The sequence below is a fragment of the Budorcas taxicolor genome, chromosome 2 (assembly GCF_023091745.1).
Source record: "Budorcas taxicolor isolate Tak-1 chromosome 2, Takin1.1, whole genome shotgun sequence".
NCBI lineage: Eukaryota > Metazoa > Chordata > Mammalia > Artiodactyla > Bovidae > Budorcas > Budorcas taxicolor.
In genome coordinates, this window is record NC_068911.1 from 72215284 (window position 1) to 72231082 (window position 15799).

At 43.9% G+C, this 15799-nt stretch overlaps 1 protein-coding gene and 1 non-coding gene across 2 annotated transcripts in view; one reads left to right on the forward strand and one right to left on the reverse strand.

The window, feature by feature from the left end:
• STK39 (serine/threonine kinase 39) overlaps positions 1-15799 on the forward strand; it is a 315633-nt gene that overhangs the window by 19856 nt on the left and 279978 nt on the right. The gene's annotated exons all lie outside the window — the stretch shown is intronic.
• TRNAC-GCA (transfer RNA cysteine (anticodon GCA)) lies at positions 4701-4773 on the reverse strand. Its single transcript has one exon. It is a non-coding gene; the product is annotated as a tRNA-Cys (tRNA).

Sequence of the window (15799 nt, forward strand, 5' to 3'; positions counted from 1 at the left end):
ATACCATGAAGACTTAAGTACTTGTAAAAGTGATTCAAGTCAATGGGATGATTTTGATACCAATCTGTGGAGCACCCCTTGTGTGCTGAGGACAGGACCAAGTACTTCACATGCTTTATATCGTATCCCTAGCTTATTCCTGCCAGGGTTGGTATGATTATCCCAGCTTTACAAATTAGGAAGCAGAGGCTTGGTTGATCGCATCACCTTTTGAAGATCTCACCACTGGATCTGAACCCAGTGGCATCTGGTTGCAAAGTCCCTGCCCTTTCCAGGGTTCCTTTTGCCTCCTCAGCTTTTGTTGTGTCGTCTGCCTTTAGGATTTTCAAGCTATGGGGACAAGGAGTTAACTTCCAGAAGAAAGGTCCCTACGTTAGAAGCAGCATCACATGACATTAGAGCTAGAACTCGCACATTACACCAACTTGGCCTGGATCTCATTGGCATCATTTACCAAGTTTGAGACTGCAAGCCAGTACCTGGGCCTTATTGAGCTTCCCAGTGTTTCATCATCCAAATCAGGACCATCATATTGGCTTTGCAGGATAATATAATGCCTAATGAGGCTTCCCAGGTGGTTGAATGGTGAAGAATCCACTTGCAATGCCAGACACGCTGGTTCAGTCCCTGGGTTGGGAAGATCCCATGAAGATGGAAATGGCAGCCCATTCCTGTATTCTTGCCTGGGAAATCCCATGGACAGAGAAGCCTGGTGGGCTACAGTCCATGGGGTCGTGAAAGAGTCAGATACTCCTGAGCAACTAAACCACAACAACAATAAGAATGCATAATGAGTAATATAATGATAAAGGTGATTATAATAGTAACAGCACTGAGGAGCTATTATGTCAACCCCTGAGTTAAATACTTTTCATAGTTAGTCCATGTAATCTTCACATTAGCGCAGTGAGGCAGCTTCAGTTACCCCTGTTTGACATAGAAAGTTGTCAGTATGTGAAGACTGTTTTTATTATTTATATTTTCTTTTTTTAGAAAAACTTTTTATTGGAGTATACTTGCTTTACACTGTTGTATTAGTTTCAGGTATACAACAATATTATTTGTATTTTCCATACCAGTTACCCTTCCATTGGTATGGATAATTGAGTATCCAATGACTTAGAAAATCCACTGCCATTCAGTAAACTTTAATACTCATTAAAATAGATCACGTGATTTTATCTCCAAGCCTTTTATTTTAGTAATCGCTGTTTCATATATTTACTACTCAAATGTTTTAATAGATTTCTTTCTTTGTCATACAAAGTGCCCCCAAATTCAGTCAGTGACTATCTGCATAAAGCAGCAATTCTCATGGCCTGTCATCTACCTAAATCAATGATGGGGGTCTGGGAGGTTTAAGAAAGTTACTAACATTAATGCTGAAATGTTGACAGCCGTAGAGAACGCAGAATTCTGTCAGTGGACTCAAAAGACCTTTCATTATAGAAGAGAGAAAATTATAGAGCTTTGCTCATGTACTTCCCAACATTGAAACCAGGCTAAAAAATTCAGCCAAAACAGCAGACTATTAAATGTTTAAAAGAAAACTAACCTGTACAGATATCCTACTTTTTAAATACGCCTATAATATCCTGGAATCTCTTGCCTGGTGGTCAGAGGCGTTATGGGTTAAGAAGATTGTTCTTCATGTGTTGTGGAAAGTGGGATGATGGTTCTCAGGATCCAGAGAAGAGGGTGGGAATGAGTCTGTTCGGTAGAAAAAGACCTGAGCTAATGTGAGCTGGCCAAAGGTCAGAATTTATACACCTCCCTGCTTTTACTTGATCAGAGGGTGGGTTGATTATCCTCAGTCTATTTATTTGGTGTTCGCTCAGCTCAGGTGTGTGCCAGGCATTGCTACATCTTGGTAATATAAAGAGGAGCTCCCTTTGAGGGTTGACCTTGAAGGAACTTAGAAAGTCTCCAGGAGAAAACGGAACCGATTACATCCCAGTGAGGTCATTCTCTAGCGGAGCTGTGTAACTAAGATTCAGTGCTGATCACCTTTTCTCCAAAGTCCTGTCTCTGCGCCCGCGTATCATATCGTTATTGTTAGAATTCTAAAGGAAAGGATTGCAACTCCAACTTGTGACATTCCCGCCATCCACTGTGTGTTGTAAAGTTTGTTCCAAGGCGGAATTGTGGTGAGAGATAGAGCTAATATTTTGATGAAACTTGGTAATTCTCTTCATAAAGACAACTTCTGAAGTTTAGTATTGTCTGTACAAGCATGGTTTAAATGCTAACATTAGTTGAATATTTGCATAGGTAAGTATGTGTATGTATGAATCTCTGTTTAGCTTTTTGATGGGCATGTATTAACATCATGCTTTTATCTTGACTATAAGCTGTAGACTTTGAGGCAATCAGTGTTTAAACTTTTGACAAGGACGAGAACTAATGAAAAGGAACAATGGTTTTTCTGTTTTCTCAGTAACTACATTTACCGTTGTTCTGAAAATTTAACAAACGACCACAGGATGTGAATTTAATCAACTTGTGCCTTTAAACAAAGATATCCTGGTTGTAGTGGAATTTTTCTACTTATCATCATCCTGCTCACATGTTCCCTTTTCTCCGAAATCAACCGCAGTTCATTATGATTTAACCAACTCAACAAATAATTTCAGTACAAAAGAAATGGATTTGGGAAGCAGAAGGAACCATTATTTCTGCCTCTGTCTCCTAGATCAGCATTTGAAGTCAAAGATTTTAACTTTGTACTGGAAAAATATTTTTGTATGTAGGTTTGTCCTTCATTTAAAAATACAACCTCTTCTCTGTAGCCTAGGTATAATTGGAGGCGCTATTTGGTGAGTGAGGCAGGGTGTATTGTCTTAATTCCCTCCGTTGCCCACAACTACAATTATATTATCTTTGACAATTTAAATAAAAAGTTTGTTTCTTAAAAAAAAAATCTGAAAGAAACTAAAGCATTTAGTGGAGACGAGTTTAGAACCAGCACTTTCCCTAGAAATACTGGCTTTCATCTGATGGGCTGTTTTTCTTGATGCAGTAGAAATGCCTTGCGTGACTGCGATGTCTCCCGTGGCATTGCCTATCTGTGTCATCTCTGAGGGGAAAAGCTCTGAATCCACGTTGCTGGTCATCGGCACTTCATCAGTGCTGTGTTAGTAGCCACTCTGCCCAGGACTTTGCATGCATATTTTCTTTAGTGCACATATCAAGCCAATGAGGAAACCAAAGCTTACGATTACACAGATTTGCCAAGGACAGATTTAGTTTCTCTTCCCTCGAAGTCCATACTCTTAACCATCGCTGTGGTGCAGCTTGGCGTGGCTTTACCTCTTCGTCCCAGAATTCTCACCTGGTAAGCCAGCTGCGCCACTGTCACGGCTCTGCGGAGACGCTTTCTTTGGCATCTATCGCCGTTGCTAATTGAGCTGTTGCGTTTCATCCCATTCCTTTTTCCCACAGTGAAACCTGTTAACAAAGAGAATCATCGATTGTCACAACTGTTCAAGTGCGCAAGGAAACGAAGACTTCATTTCTTTTCTTTGTGAGCCCTCCGTGGCATGCCAGCATGTTCTGAGGTGCATTGCACAATAAGATAAGCACATCATGCTTACATGATAAAGTTTAAAGAAACAAGTCAATCAGAATTAGCAATCGGTATGTAAAATACTAGATGAAAGCAAGGAAAGCAGGTTAAGGAAACTTGACTTCTCCTCCATCATGACAGCAAAGTAAGTGAGAGTCCGGAGGGCTCGCTGTGAAGTCTCATCAGTTTAAAGGTCGACTCTAGGAAATGGCTGCTTATGTTCCTAAGGCTGCATCTTTAGGTAGTGCCAAGATTGCTAGGAAAGCAATTGAGAGACCAGAGTTTTTGCATTGAGAGGGGAGTGCTAGCTTGCTACAGACCACTCAGAGAAAAGATGAGGGGTGGGCTAGATAAGTTTTCTTCTGTAGCTGAGGGCATCTTTCTGACAGACATTAGGTTTGGACAGTGGAAGGACGGAGGCCTACAAACAACTCTGTGATGTGAGAGGGAGGGAAGTAAAAGGAGCTGTAGGAAAAGCCCTCCCCTCCCCAGGAAGGAAGGGACAGGGCCACGGGCCGTCTCAGTGTGCAGTGGAAGGCCTCCTAGTCATGGCTAAGCTACACAGTAAGTCCCCTGCGTGTGAACCTTCAAGTTGAGAACTTTGAAAGATGCGAATATACGTTCCAGCAACACCAGGCTAAGTATGACTGCTGCCTGCCCTCCACCTCCTCCTGCTGAAGGTCCTTCAGCTCTACCATCTCCTCCCCCTCCTCCAGGCAGTGACTCTTCTTTCCTGCTCACTCAGTGTCAACCCTTGTGTGTCAGCTGCTGCAGTATTGTCCTTTTTGAGGTACTGTACTGTCAGATGAAGAATATTTATTTTTTGTGTTTGTTTTTATGTATTATTTGGGTGAAAAGTATTATAAACCTATTACATACCATATAGTCGATTGTGTTAGTTGGGTACCTAGCTAACTTTGTTGGACTTCCGAACATGCTCTTAGAACTGATCTCATTTGTATGTAGGGGACTTATTGTACTTTGCAAGGCAGCTGACCAACAAATTGAGAAAGTGAAGTCGCTCAGTCGTGTCTGACTCTTTGCGACCCCATGGACTGTAGCCTGCCAGGCTCCTCCATCCACGGGATTTTCCAGCCAAGAATACTGGAGTGGGTTGCCATATTCTCCAGGGGATCTTCCTGACCCAGGGATCGAACCTGGGTCTCCTGCATTGCAGGCAGACGCTTTACCATCTAAGCCACCAGGGAAGCAACAAATTGAGAGTTAAGTGTACGTGAAAAGATCTCAACACATTTAAAATTTTGAAAAAACTTTTTTTTCACTTACTGGACATAAAGAGACATGTTTGGTCTACCAAAGTGCTATAGTTAGTCGCTCGGTTGTGTCCAACTTTGCAACCCCATGGAATGTAGCCTGCCAGGCTCCTCTGTCTATGGGATTCTCCAGGCAAGAATACTAGAATGGGTAGCCATTTCCTTCTCCAGGAGACCTTCCCAACCCAGATCTCCCCCTTTGCAGGCAGATTCTTTACTGTCTGAGCCACCAGGGAAGCTCAAGTACCACATAAGTCATAAGAGAATTGGGATTTGCCTGGCTAAGGCAATAGGGCACCCCCCCCCCGCCCCCACTGCCAAGGACTGGTGTTACCTTCTGGGATATCTGGGATCATTGCTCATCTCTTAGACTAATTGGATACCTCTTCTCTCCTAAACAAATAGTACTTGATAGAAAAGGAACAGACAAAAGCTGTCATCATCCCACATTTTATGCCGCGCTGTTTGATTTCACTTTGAAGGTAGGGCAGTCAGTGATCACAGAAGGGCATGTCAGTTGCCCTGATATATCTCTTGTCTTACTTCCAGCCCTGCTAGTGACTTGTTTCAGTATTTCATCCTTGTTTTTTTCCTTTCATTACTTTTCACCTGTTGTATTTTTTGCTTCCTGAAAATAAATGGTTCATCCCACCTTTTTGCCTTCATTGCACCTTTGGCTACTTTCTAGAGTGCTAGTCTCTCTATCTCCCTTTTTTTTTTCTGCTATATAAGTTACATGCGTCATTTAGGTTTCAACCCAAATGCCTATCCCAAACTCTTGATTTGTTCAGTTCTTAGGGAACATCACCTACAACTGGGTAATGCAGCTGTGTGGGCATAAAGTTTATTTGCTCTGGTAACTTTCAAATCCTTGAGAAGAGGAAACATGCTTGTCCCAGGTTTTATATCCTGAGTAACATTCAACAGGGTTCTTGCCACTTGGCAGGAGTCAGTGGTTATTTGCTGAGAGGCTGAATGGACATCAGTCTTTTGACTGTTCTGCGAGTGTCCAGTTCAGGCTTTCCCACCTCCCTTTTGGACCTTCTGGGATCTGGTTTTACTTATTTTACTTTTGGGGGGGTTGGCGGGGGAGGAGAAGTCTGTCCTCTGCTCCTGCCTGCTCCCTGTGTGTGGAATTACCTCTGCAGAAAGGTGACACCTCTTGATTTTGTCTCGGGCCTTCCAGGCTCACGATGAGAAGTTTCTGTCAGTATGCTTGTGTCTTTTAAGCTGAGTTGGCCCTTGTTTTTGCTCACCCTCTTTCGGGAGCGTTGGGGAGGACTGGGGGGCAGAGGACGAGGGCTCCCCTGCCTTCGTCTTGGTATGTGTGGTGCCTGTGTATCCCACGGTCATCGTTTTTGGTGGTAGGACTTTGACCTGACTGGTCAGCTTCCCAGGAAAGATGATACATGTTGATGCTGTGAAAGTGAACTTTCCCAAGACATCCTTTTGGGAATTTTCTCCGCTTTGGTGGGTCTGTATAAGTCACTTGCCTACTGTGGACATTCAGGCCAGGCTGCGGGACCCTCTACAAATGAATCGCACACAGTCCTCTCTGTCCTGTGGGACTTCCGTCAGTGACAGCAGCAGTGCCGCTGATTGCAGAGAGAGGCTTTCTGGGGCAGAGCACGGGGCTTGTCTGTGGCACCCTCTTGCCCTTGTGTGGGCTGGTGCTCTCTCAATCCCTTCTTTGTTGGGATGCCCATCAGCAAGAGGAACTTCCGTATATTTCCTCCTTAATGATGACACAGTATTATGTTTTTATTATCCCTCTGAAAAAGTGAAAGTGAAAACGTATGTCACTGAGTCGTGTCCAACTCTGTGGGACCGTGTGGACTGTAGCCTGCCAAGCTTCTCTATCCCTGGGATTTCCCAGGCAAGAATTCTGGAGTAGGTTGCCATTTCCTTCTCTAGGGGATCTTCCTGAGCTAGGGATGAACCCCAGGCTCCCACATTACAGGCAGATTTTTTTACTGTCTGAACCACCAGAGAAGCTCATATTGTCCCTATACATATTGTATTTTCAAAGTGGAGAGAATTTAAGTGATTTGCTTCTAGTAATCTTTTTCTAAGTTGTGATGCTAACATGGATTTGATATTAAAATCAGCAATTGATGTTTTTTCTTTTATAGAGCATATTTGTTTCCTGGGCTGGCTTTGATACCTATCTATATCCATATCTCTATATTATTCATTGACTATATCAATGAAAAAATATATATTTTTCATTCATTCTATATATGAAGGCCAGTAGGAAATTGAACATGGTAGATCTGTAATGCAACACATTCCCATGTGACTTAAGGAATTCCAATATAGTACTTTCCAGGCTTCCTTTGTGGAATGTTCTTCTTAGATAAGCTGGAAGAATGGTATGCTTTTGAAAATATTGGTTAAGTTGTAGTGAAACACAGCACCAAGTTGGGTTTTGGCAGTTGGTTCAGATTGATAGGAAATGCCTTGTGGCAGGACAGCCCGGGCAGGCCCGAGAGAAATCTCCTTTACCTGCCACAGTGCATCTGCTATTGCTGAGAACCCAGGCCTGGAGCTGACCTCATCCCTCCTCCCCGTCAGCTGTCCCCTCCCACTCCCCTGCAGCACCTGAACTGGGGAATACTTCCTCGCACCCTGAAGGGGTTGGGTTTCCCTGGTGGTTCCGATGGTAACGGATCTGCCTGCAGTGCAGGAGACCCAGGTTCAGTCCCTGGGTCGGGAAGATCCCCTGGAGAGGGCAATAGCAACCCACTCTAGTGTTCTTGCCTGGAGAATTCCATGGGCAGAGGAGCCTAGTGAGCTACAGTCTATGGGATTGAAAGAGTTGGACACGACTGAGTGACCACACTTCAGACCTAGAAGAGGTGGGCTGTGTAGGTAGCCGCCCAGCTAGGGAGACCTGGCTGAGACCTGCTCGGGAGAGCAGGGTTTTCTTTTGTTCATAAGCTCATCTGTGGATAAGAGGTGCTGTGGTGAAATGGGCTTTGCTTTTAGAAGGTTGAAAGCACCTGGATCATGTCTTCTGTTGAAGGCAACCTATAATGTTTCTCAGCCTAAAGACACGCATGTCTGTAAGGGCTTCCCTGATAGCTCAGTTGGTAAAGAATCCACCTGCAATGCAGGAAACCCGGTTTGATTACTGGGTCGGGAAGGTCTGCTGGAGAAGGGATAGGCTACCCACTCCAGTATTCTGACCTGGAGAATTCCATGGACTGTATAGTCCATGGGGTCCCAGTGAGTGGGACATGACTGAGTGACTTTCACTCTGCTCCAGTTAAGAACAGTGATTCTTCTCTTCATTAGATGGCTCACCTCCCTGAAAAAAAGACATTTAGCCCCTTCTAGAGTGCCCAGCGGAGAAGGCAATGGCACCCCACTCCAAAACTCTTGCCTAGAAAATCCCATGGATGGAGGAGCCTGGTAGGCTGCAGTCCATGGGGTGGCTAAGAGTCAGACACGACTGAGTGACTTCACTTTCACTTTTCACTTTCCTGCACTGGAGAAGGAAATGGCAATCCACTCCAGTGTTCTTGCCTGGAGAATCCCAGGGACGGGGGAGCCTGGTGGGTTGCCGTCTATGGGGTCTCACAGAGTCAGACACAACTGAAACGACTTAGCAGCAGCAGCAGCAGCAGCAGCAGCAGAGTGCCCAGACCCAGGAATTTCTTGTCGGAATTCCACGATCTTTGAACAGCCAAACACAACTTTTGCCTTGGTGTGTAGGCACATTTCTGTTTCTGTCAGAGTAAAGCAGGCTGGTAAGTCATAAATTAGGAAAACATTTTGTAACTTGTGTTTATTATTTAACAAGTAGAGTAAATAGCTGGCCTCAGAAAACCCCAAACAAAAACAAAACTCCAAACCAATCTCAGGTCATTTGGCAGGGGACTGTTTTACTGTTTGTCAACAGTGAGGTTGTACCTTCTCTGGAAGTTGGGAAGCCATTCCTCTGTCACCCTCTGATTTTGTCCGCTCTCCCTTGCATCCCTCTTTCTTATTGCCTCAGCCCACGTGTTGGGTGGGGAGATGAAAGCCTCCAGGGGAAGCCTGGGGGCCCTTTCCTCCTCTCAACTGTTTATTTCCCGTCTTTTCTCCGGGTTACAAAGTTTTCCTTGCTTTGCTTTTATCAAGTCTATGAATGACTCCCTTTGTCAAGCTTATTGGAATGCCCTGTGGGAGGGATGCTATGCAAAAAAAAATAATTGTATTGTATAACTGCCCAAACCTTAGAGATGCCAGATAGCCCTTGGCCCCGGAACAGACCCTTCTTGCTGGCAGGTCCTATGAGAACAGGAGGCAGCGCCTGTGAGAGGTGGTTCTGTCCTCCACCCTGGTACCTCGGGGATGACCTTTGCACCCCCCACCCCCACCCCCACCCCCACCCCGCCTCTGATAAATGGCCTATTTTAGGTTTCTAAAATGCCTGTCTTTCCTTAAGCCCAGAGGGGGCTGTTTCCTTGAGTGTTTGTGCGTTTTCCCTGTGTGATTGTTTCCAGCTGCTGTTTCTTCACAAATCTCAAGTTTGTCCATCCTGTGTCACCTTGGGGCAGCAGACATTTGTGACTAATTATTAAAAAGGGCAGCCTTTTATACCAGTTTATTTTGATGAAAACAAAACCCTAGAGAACTCTGTTCGATACACACGAGCAGGTGAACATGTTGGTGTTTGGGATTTGGAAAACAGATCTAGAAAAAAAAGGTAGAGTTTTTGGCATGGTCGTCAGAGGAGCCAGAAGCTCCAAGGTGAACTTCATGGGTTTGTTGCTGACACTGAGTGTATCCTCTGAACGAATTCCAAGCCTTTAAACTTAATACCAAGCAGCCAGGCCGGGCCAGTCCCTGGGCTTAGGGAAGGGCCATCTTGGGTCAAAGAATCATACAATGAGCTCCTATCCAGCTAAGACTTTTTTTTTCTTCCCCTATGAAATCAGATCAAATCAACCTCAGTTTGGAGGGTGTGTAAGTGGAGGTGGGGGGAAAATCATTGCACCCTTGGCTGTTTGGTTGTAGCATTAATGATTTGTGGGAGGCATTTGTCTCTGAAGGATGCATATAAGCTAGCTCTAAAAGCTAACCTTATGTCAGGGTTTTGTTTGGTATAGGCAGTTGCATACCATGTTTAACCTTTCTTTATGAAACTGTCATTAACTGGCATGTTATGTATGCTCAAGGGCAAAATACCATGTATGATCAAATAAAGCAAGTTAAAAGTACTTGGATCTTGATATTAATACATCTGTAGAGCTTCGAAGCAGTGACAAAAGATGATATGCACTAACATGAGGAGTGCTCCAAGATACACAGCAGTAGGTAAAAACAGCAAATGGCAAAGTGAAGAATAGAGGTGAACACCATTTCTTTTTTAAAAAGGAAGTGGCAGCAGACCAAGACTGTGTTTTGGCCCCAGGTGATGAAGGTTGAACCACGCCAGAGTCGGTTCAGGGAACACACTGTCAGCAGGGCTTGTTTTTGGGTTATGCTGCATCACATTATTTTTTGGCTTGCGTTTATACTTAATCCCCTTAATCATTCTTTTCCCCCTTTGAACCTTTATGACTATGTATTTTCATCTTTTATTAATTTGTATATATTCTCGACAAATGTTGTTTTTGCATTCATGTTTCCCCCACCGAATTCACATAAGTAGAATTATATAAACATAAAATTAACCCTTTAAAAATGATCAGTCCGGTTGCATTTGGTACATTCACATCATGTAACCACAACCTCTGCCTGGTTCCCAAACTCCCATCAACCACAATAAAGCCCCAGCCCAGCCAGCAGTTACTCTCTGTTCTCCCTTATCTCAGCCCCTGGCAACCACCAGTCTGCCTTTCTATTTTCTGTTTTAAACCATGCTGCCTGGCTTGTGGGATCTTAGTTCCCCGACGAGGGTTTGAACCCAGGCACCAGCAGTGGAAGCTTGGTGTCCTGGCCACTGGGCCACCAGGGAGGAGCCCTGCTTCCCATTTCTAAGGGTTTACCTATTTTGGATAGTTCTTATAAATGAAATTACACAATATTGTGACCTTTTGTGTGTGTGCATGTGTTTTTGAATCAACTTTCAGTTCAGTTCAGTTCAGTCACTCAGTCGTGTCTGACTCTTTGCGACCCCATGAATTGCAGCACACCAGGCCTCCCTGTCCATCACCAACTCCCGGAGTTCACTGAGACTCACGTCCATCGAGTCGGTGATGCCATCCCGCCATCTCATCCTCTGTCGTCCCCTTCTCCTCCTGCCCCCAATCCCTCCCAGCATCAGAGTCTTTTCCAATGAGTCAACTCTTCGCATCAGGTGGCCAAAGTACTGGAGCTTCAGCTTTAGCATCATTCCTTCCAAAGAAATCCCAGGGCTGATCTCCTTCAGAATGGACTGGTTGGATCTCCTTGCAGTCCAAGGGACTCTCAAGAGTCTTCTCCAACACCACAGTTCAAAAGCATCAATTCTTCGGCACTCAGCCTTCTTCACAGTCCAACTCTCACATCCATACATGACCACAGGAAGTCAACTTTATTGAGGTTTAATCTCCATAAATAAAAGGCAGACATTTCCTAGTGGGCCTTATACATATTTTTTTTCCTGCTTGTTCTGCATGTTTTGCATTTATTTACAGCAGCCTCACGAGAGGCACTGTCATCATCTCCATCTTGCAGATGAGGACTGAGGCTCAGGGAGGCAATCACATTATCCTGCAGGCAGGATGTGAGCAGGGAGTGGGCAGCTCCAGAGCCCATTCTGCTGACCACTGTCGTCTGTGTCCTTTCAGATCTCCTACATGTGCAATTCCAGCGCCTGCTTTTTTCCACACGACAGTATGCTGTCTCCCCACATTGATAAAAATTGGCTATAAAATATTCTGCTATTGGCGTGTACCATGATAGAACTATTTCCTCATTGATGGGGTGCATTTTTGAGATATTTCTGTTTTTTTGGTGTGTCATGAATCATACTGAAAGGGACATTAAGGACTAAAGACAATTCTAAAGTTATATATGTTTATTCATTGTAGAAATATAGCCAAGCAAGGAGAACAAGCTAAAACACACATACAAGTCTCCTCAGAGGTAACCACTGTAAACAGTTTTAAACATAAGTTTCTAATCTCTTTTATGCATTTTTTTAATAGAGGAAAAGAAAGCCCCTTAGGAGAAAGGATGATGCATAAATGAAGTTTGTAATAGAAGGTTTACAATGTATTGTGACCATCTTTTTGTCTAATAATAGTTGATACTTACTAAGTGCTTAAAATGTGACAGACTGCTTTAAGTGTTTTTTTTTTTTTTTTAACCGTTTCACAGGAATCACATATAGAGTGTGTGGTTATTATAGCACATGAGGACATTTGTTCATGTCTTAAATTCATATTGTACGCTAGCTTTTACTATCTTTTACTTTTTTGAACTCAGCACTATGATCTTATGATTAATCTTGCTATGTTTACCTAGACATCGTTCCCATCTTATCTTTTCCTCCAGCTCCACGCACAGGTCTGTAGGGCACACCCTCATCGTGCCCTCTCAGGCCTGCGGGAGGAGTCACGGGGACGCATGTCTTGGAACGGGATACGTGGATTATGGGAGCATGTATGAACTTGGCCTCGAGATAGACCGAGGTGGATTCTCTCCAGAATGCCTGTGCTGCAGTCTGCACTTCCATGCTTTACGTTTCCTGTGGTCTGGAAACCTGATCTTTACCGAAAGTGCACTGCTTCATTCTGTGAATACACTTTGCCTTGGGATTGCGGGCCTGGAGGTTAGTCACGGCACAGGGATGAGGTCTTCGGCGGCTCACTGCTTTTTGAGACCTGCTTTGAACAGTTATCCTAGTACAACCTGTAAGCCTGGGCTTCCCTGGTGGCTCAGATGGTAAAGCATCCACCTGCAATACAGGAGACCCAGGTTCAATCCCTGGGCTGGGAAGGTCCCCTGGAGGAGGAAATGGCAACCCCCTCCAGTATTCTCGCCTGGAGAATTCCATGGATAGAGGGGCCTGGCGGGCTACAGTCTATGGGGTTGCAAAGAGTCAGACACGGCTGAGTGACTACACTTCAGACCTGTAAGCGCTCTTTAGACGTGTAATCCAGGCCATCCTCACCCCCACGCTGCCCGCCTGGCAGGTAGCTCAGAGAGAAGTGATTTTCCCAAGGGCACAGGGTCAGGAGCCTTGGCCAGGTTTGCTCTGGAGTTGGGGAGCTGGGCTATTGCAGAAGACTTCTTTCTGGAGGGCTAATTTTTTGGAAATCAAGGTTGGGGAGGAAGTCAATACTACCTTCCTGCAGGTAAGGTGGGGAGGGAACATTCCCATGAACAGTGAGTTTCAGTAACTTGCTTGTACAAACACTTAACTGAATGAAGGTATTAGTTTGGTCTGTTTGTTAAGCACAGGGTATTAGTCCTTCTCTGTAGAGTGAGGACGTGTGACCTTCATGTTGAACTCAAGCTTCCTTCTTTCACCTCTTCTGAAGTTGGGGAAAGGAGAGTTCTGGGTGACTGAAGAGGTACTTTTAAAGGGGCCATTGTGGTTCCTCTGGTGAGGAATACTTGTGGTTCACAAGTATTTTCAACTTGTGATGCTTCGTTCTTTCTAAGGAGTCCAAACACAGCGAGCAACTGGTCACCTTTTGCATGAGGTGTGGTTAAGGTGGGTGGTTATCTTTTATGGACTTCTCCTGGCTCTGTGTCATCACCTTCACCCACATCCTAATCATGGTGCACAACTTAGTTTATACCAAGTTTATTCACAGGTGCAGAACCAGTGAATGTTTGTGTCTAAATTTTACTTTCAGAACCTAGAATAGGAACATTTACACCAATGCACTGTCCAGAAAGAGGATGTATTTGCACACATCCACAACAGTAGGTTCTTTTTTTTTTCTTTTTTTTTTTAACTATTGCCCACTGATAATAACCAGTTTCCTCTGATGATCTACCTGGAGACAGAAGACAGCATGTTTTGGGTGGTGCTTTATGAAGCAGACACATGTTTACTACTTATCACTTAGTAAAATTAGAAAACATATATATATTGAAAGGCGGATGCAGATACAAAGTCACAATTTTAAGACAGGAATATTACTCTCTACATATTACCCAGAACTCACTGGTGTGGAAGTTAAAGGAGCAGAGCATGGTTGAGAAGGCAGAACGGCCGGCTTCTCTCTTCTTCCTAGGGTTGGTGAACTCTCTGTAAACTCTAGAACAGAAATGACCCTTGTGAACAGGTGTGCATGTGTGCTAAGTATCTGATGGGTGTGCGCTGACCAATAAATACTACTACTTTCTCTTGACTCATTTAGCTAAAATGAAGGCTGCTCCTTCTCACTGCAACATAGACTTGTGTTGAGCAATCCTGCCACATTAAGTAGCAGTCTTGAGACAGAATAGAGGCATTGGGAGAGAGAACAGTTGTGCTTTGCCTTCTGGGTAAATCTAAGTTAAAACTTTCCTTTTAACTAGATTTATCGCTACTTAGTAATCTTTTGCCTAGAATATTGAAGGTGCAAGATTTTTAAGTTGGCTTGAGAGGAACTGAACAGTTTGTTCAGTGGGATTAGATGACCATAGAGAGAATGGCTGATTAATTACCCTTCCTTTTAAATTATATAATGCCTCCGCATGCTTGAAATTTCGATGGGAACATTTTCGCTTCATTTCAGAAAGACCAGTGGAATAATAATTATATTGTATATCATATTATGTAGATTGCCTTTCAGATGAAAAGAAAACCTTCCCTGGTGTTCCCACAGAAAACAAGGAGATTGAAGTTTTTTTTTTTCCGAGTGCAGATTTTAGATCCATTATTCAAAGTGTGACAGTTGCTTAAGTGGTAGATAAACAAATGGGACTGCGTGTCTTGATGTTTTTGTGCAGCTTGTGTGATCTAGGAACCGGTAATGAAATTTGCAACACCTATAAGCTACAAAAGTTTTATGAAACCGCAATACATATTTTCTTTCATAGCTCTATTCTGAGCCAGCATGTGTGGGCCCCTTTCAAGAAGGGGAGGGAAAATGGTGATAAATGACCTTTGAAGTGAACTTTTGATATTTGCGTTACAATTCTGTGGGTTTAAGCTTTTAATTTTTACAATTGTGGGCGATATTTGTGAAGAGTTTCCAGTATGTTCCGAGTAGCGCCGTTCTGACCCTTAAAAAATGTAAAGCATATTTATTTGCCTATTGTATCTGTTTGGATGAGTTCAAACTTGGCATATCCTTGCAGTAAGGGTGATGAGGGTGGGGAATTGAGATTTTCTTTTTTTTCAGTTACATTAGTTACTCATGGGAGGAGAAAAGTGTATATCTAAGTAGACATTCAGTTTCATGGTTGAGCCTTATTTTTTCCCCCAAATATTTTTCTGGTGGTTTCTTGATCATTTCCATCATTCTTTTTAAAGGCTAACTTATTAAAACTCATTTGATTTTTGCTCAAGACTTTGATTACCAACAATAATAATTTATCAAACTGCTTTGGTGCCATTTCTTCATCCAGGCCTGGGGAATGTAGAGGAAAGGGGCAGACCCGGAATGTTGGGAGGGTTAACCAAAACAGAGCAGGCAGGCTTCTCTGGAGTCAGGTGGAAGACGGTGGTGATTTGATTTTAGATGGATTTTTGGTGCCCTTGATATGTCCACTAAACTTGTTCTCTCAGGTAAGCTGGGCGTTGAGGTTGGTCACAAACAATCCTGAACTCACAGGAGCTTAACCCAGCAGAAGTGCACTTCTTGTTCTCAGAGTCTTCTGAGTCTGGGAGACGCTCCAGGTCAGCCGTCCTTCCTGCAGCAACTCGGTGATCCTGGCTGCTTCAGTCATGCAGCTCTGCTGTCCGATTGCTGCAGGACGGGGAGGGGCTGTGGGAACTTTGCTCTGCCTCAGCCATGATGAGTGACTCAACACTGCCCACATTTCACTGGCCCCACCATTCACGTGGTCTTGTCAATCGCGAGGTAACGCAGTGCTGTTGTGC